At 49.8% G+C, this 4998-nt stretch overlaps 1 long non-coding RNA gene across 1 annotated transcript; it reads left to right on the forward strand.

The window, feature by feature from the left end:
- Positions 1-1956: 1956 nt before the first annotated feature.
- LOC129126885 (uncharacterized) lies at positions 1957-4064 on the forward strand. Its single transcript, XR_008535126.2, has 2 exons — positions 1957-2901; positions 3784-4064. It is a non-coding gene; the product is annotated as an uncharacterized LOC129126885 (long non-coding RNA).
- Positions 4065-4998: the final 934 nt, after the last annotated feature.

Below are 4998 nucleotides of genomic sequence, written 5' to 3' on the forward strand. Positions count from 1 at the left end.
GCCGCGGCGAGGGGTGGACGCGCCCGTCATTGGCGGCCGCCGCAGCATCACTTCGGGGAAATCACGCTGTTGTAGCACCAGCGGCTCGGGGGGCGCGGCTCCCCCGCTGCCGGCCCGGCCCCGCCCCGCCGCTCGCCCGCGCTTCCCCGCCGGAACCAGCGCCGCCCGGGATCCAGCGCCGGGCCCCCGTCCCACCGAGGGATCCACCTTCTATCCCATGGAGGGATCTAGTCCCTGTCCCACAGAGATATCCAGTTCCTGTCCCATGGAGGGACCCTGTCCCCGTCCTCCCGAGGGACCCAGCCCCCGTCCCGCAGGGATATCCTGTTCCCTTCCCAGCCCCCTTTTCAGGAAGAGACGATGGGGTCGCCAGAGCGTTTCCTGTGCACATCACGGTGCACCTAAACCAGGGAACAGCCTGCGCCAGGTACCCGCCTGGCCTCAGCACACCAGCGGCAGGTGGCAAGGGGAATGGCTTCATGCTTAGCAGAAGGATACGTTCTGATTAGATATTAAAAAGAAATTCTTGCCTGTGATGGTGGTGACACCCTGCAACAGGTTGCCCAGAGAGGATGTTCTGTCCCTGAAAGTGTTCAAGGATAGCTTGGATGGGGCTTGAAGCAACCTGGTCTGCTGGAAAGTGTCCTTATTCCAAAGTGTTGGCAACTTTGAGGTCTTTTCCAATCCAAAACACCCTGGGATTTTGTGATTCTATGATAAATGGTGGCCAGTGGTATTGTCCCCTCTTATCCCTCTTGGAGGAAGCCTGAGGAAGGGAAATGGCAGCATGGCAGAAGGCTACTGAAGCCATCAGGATTTCTCTTCAGTCCACTGTAACTGTATGACAGGGAGATTAGATTTTCACCCAATGACTTCAAGGTGCATTCTATTCAGCAGAATATTCGAGCATTTTTAATTACTTACATAATTTGAAGAAGATTTGTAGTCATATGCAACAGGAATTTATACTGGGGAGAGGTACAAAGATGCATGGGCAGCTGAGACAGGAGTGTGACACCACTGCACTGACTGCCTGCTCTGGCAAGTTTTCTTCTTTTAATATAAAGATAAAAGAAAAGCCCCAACCAGGTTGGTTTCAACTGCAGAGAAACACCCTGTAGGAGTCCCGTGCTTTCTCTTAACTAATGTTTTTTTGTCTGCTTGGCACACTTAACTTGTGGTGGGATCCTCCAGTTGGGTCTTTTTGCTGAGAGAGGCACCATTCACCACCGAGATTTTACTGTAGATAAAGATACAACACATTAGGTAAATTAAAAAATAATCAAAGAAGGAGAAATACTAGGTATTACTAGGACAAATAGAAACTAACATAAACATAACCTGTAAAAGACAGAAGATATTTGATGTTTCAGTGTAAATGTCATCTACAAAAATAGTCACACCACCTCTTATACAACATAAATATTGACAAAAAAAGATTATGCTTTTGAGTTACAGCCTCCCATGGTTTGCTTTCATTGCTCACCCAGCTTTAGAAAAAATGAATTCTGAGCTTCCTGGTTTCATGGGCCAAGATCTGCACATACCAAATGTATCAAACACCTTAAATGAATTTTGAACAGTAACTTTTTTTTGATCCATGATTTCAGTACTCTTGAGACCCTTACTGCCTTTTTTAGTCTGTACCTTGTCAGGAATTGACATCAGACACCAAATAAATTGACCTAGAATAGAAATGCATGAAGGAAAGTTAACAGCCCCACCCCTCAATCTCCCCTTCTTTCCTTGGGTTTAAACCCAGGCAGATCCTGCTTAATGACACCTAATTGACCTTTCTATCTCTGTCCTGCCCCACATCTGCATGGCACGTTTCCATGGAGCAGGGCCTGCCCAGCCTGGGATGCCCTTATGCTTGTTTGTTTTTTTGCTATCTTTATGCTGAAAGAAGGAAATAACTTGTGTCTCCACAATGTTATTGAGTGTCAGGCTCCCTCCCAGCACTCTTACAAAGCCTTCTCCTTATTAAACTGAGTCTTTCCTATCATTTATCTCACTACACTAACCACCCTTTCAGCAGCTTATCTAAGGTAGCAAGAATATACACTTAAATTTGTCATGTATAAAAGTATAATGAAGGAATAATCTCAGGGAGTCATATGGTTGGCCATAAAGCCCTTCTGCTCCACCCAGTTAATCACCCAAGAATTTCCATAATGTCAACATCTTTATTCTCTGCAGAATCGTAGCCCTGCTCCAGCCTTATTTGACAGGTGTCTTACCTTGGACACCTTTTTTCATATTCCCTCCATGAATTACCATTTCCCTTGTTTTATCAGTAAGCTAAGACACAGAGATCACTGACATATTTTATCACATTTACTTGATCCAGGGGCATCCCAATCTAGGATTGTTGAATGCAGAAGTAATATCTAATAGTATCTTTATTTAAAACCAAATTCAATCCCAAACTGATCCTCCAGCAAGTTGTGTTTGTTATTCTATAACACAGACCTCTCCCTCTCTGCCAGTGCCCTGAGATAAAGAGCTCCTGGGAAAACTGGAATCCAACTGATACCAAAAAGGTGACCTGGATGACATCAGCCATGTAGCTCCTGGCATGGCCTCCAAGGAGGGGGGTTATGGATCAGATACAGAGGCTCTCCTTAAAAAGGCCAAAGAGACCTGGAATCTCCCACTGGGTCTTTTTTCTCTGGCACCATTGCTCTTCCTGTTTAAGCAGCTCAGGGTGGCTCTGATCCTGTGCTAATGGAAGAAATCGTGGTTAATGTAGAACCCTGTGTGCCATGGGGTGAACCTGAGGCTCTGAACATCCAGGAGCACTTCGAGGAGCTGGAAGGTAAAGGGCAGAAAACCAGCACACTTCAGGGCAGGCATGCTTGCCAAGGTGGGCACAGACTGAAGAGCTGCATTCACCTCCAGGTGAGCCTTGGGTTCCAAATCTCTAAGGTGTCCTGGGGGAAAGAGCTCCTGACAGTCTTTGCTTTGAAGATTTTCCCTTCCCCTGTGAACCCAGCCAGGGGAGAAGGTCCACAGTGGGGAATGTGTGCTCTGACCATGGGGAGATGGGGACAGGGAGAGCTGGGGCTGGGGCTGCCACAGAAAGCTGCCTCTGGTGCCTTGGTAGTGAGCCCAGGGAGGCAGCAGAGCCCATTCTGCATGCCCAGGCAGTAACTGGGGGGGGAGTGAACAACCACAGGATGGGGCAGGGGTTTGTGGAGGGGAAGAGCTGGAGCACTGTGAGAGGGAGACTCTTATCTCTTTCCCTGTGGCCCTGGCTGTTTCCTTCCATCTCTGCATCAGGACCTTCCCATGCCCACCAGGCTCAGCAGCCCTTCCAGACCCCACTCTGTGAAGGTTTGTTTGTTCCTCTTTTCTACCTGCTTTAAGAGAAACCTGCTTCAATTCAAGCCCTCTCCAATTTCCCCCTACCCCCATCTGCCTCTGTTCCCTTTCCCCATCAACTCAGAAACAAACCTTCCTTTTTGGGACTTAAAAAATGGGTGCAGAGCTGTTCCTATAACCCAAACATTGCCATGGTTCCCCACTAAGGACCACCCAACTGCTGTCACAGTTTGGTGACCGAGGTCATCTGTGGGCAGGAAATGCCTCTTCCTCCCAAAGGCTTTCCAGGTAGCGAGGGGTTAATGCAGAGTGAGTTTTTTTAGGAGCAGGGATGGACTATCAGCCTTAAAAACTGCCAAGGGGCAGCCAACCAAAACGAGCTGCTTCTGGGTCGGAAGCCGTGAGGGTTCAGGGCTAGCTGCAAGCTGTTTCCATTTCTTATAAATGCCTATTTTACAGAAAGGAACTCTGGCTGAAGCACATGCAGGAGAATGAATGTCAGAAATGTTGAAACTCTGCCCAGCTGGCATGATGTAATCCCAGCAAGTGCTCTGATCTGCAGGCTACAATAAATATAACTGGGGATGGGCCGTTTACAGTTTCCTGGAATTGGAAAGACCTAGCTCAAGACTCAAAATGATTCCAGTCTTTCCCAGTGATAACACAGCAATTTTTTTAATTAGATCAAACAAGATTGTGTGCTTGTTTTGGAGGGAATAAAGGAAATTGCAAAAACTTCACTTATGGTCTTGGACTTTCCATGCTCCTTGAAGGAGGACACAGACATGTCATGAGCAATTTGCTGAGGGAAGTTCTGTGAGCTGCAGGCACCTGGCAGCTCTGGCAGTTTTGCTGACAAGGGTGCAGACCTGCAGCAGCCTGAGCTCCTTAAAAAGGCCAAAGAGACCTGGAATCTCCCACTGGGTCTTCACCCAGGGCACAGCAGAGCAGCTGTAGGACACTCATGGGGCTGTGCTGACCTGGGGTGCCCTGGGGTCCTGCCCTCCTGGCCACTGACCCCCAAATCAAATGGGAATCCGTGCACTTGAGACTGCTGGAGTCCTGCCAGGGAAGCTGGGGCTGAGATCAGTGGAAAAAGTATGAGTTGTATCTTCAAGTTCTCTAATTTGCCCTTAGAGTGTCCACCTGAGAGTGTGAATGGACCTGCAGAGCAGGAGTCAGGCCAAAGAGACGAGCAGCACGTGGCAGCAAGGGTGGCTGTGCCTCTCATCTGGCTCCTGCCTGGGGAAGTTTGCTCCATCCTGGGCTGATTGGAAAAGGTGCCAAACTTCCCAGCTGTGGGAAGGGAAGGGCAGGGCAGGACAGGCCGGTGCCTGTGGCCGTGTGCTGCTGTGCCTCCAGCCCTCCCCAGGGGTAGGCAGGGGCTGCTGGGGGCTCCTGGAGGCCACCCCACGTCCTGCCCAGCCCCTCCTGCAGCCAGCCCCTCCTGCTGCCCTCCAGCAGCTGGGACAGACCAGCAGGGACACCCTGGGGATGGACAGCAGCCCTCCAGGAGAAGTCAGCTGGAAGTGGAGGCTGCAGTGCAGTGACCTGTGAGTGTTTCACCTCGGCTTCATCTTGGACAGAACATCCATAAAGCCTGCTTTGTTTGAAATGGTCTGTCCTGTCTTTGTGCAAAGAGGGTGCCAAGAGGAAGTGGAGGCAGGATGCAGT

Source organism: Agelaius phoeniceus, chromosome 15, assembly GCF_051311805.1.
Source record: "Agelaius phoeniceus isolate bAgePho1 chromosome 15, bAgePho1.hap1, whole genome shotgun sequence".
Taxonomy (NCBI): domain Eukaryota; kingdom Metazoa; phylum Chordata; class Aves; order Passeriformes; family Icteridae; genus Agelaius; species Agelaius phoeniceus.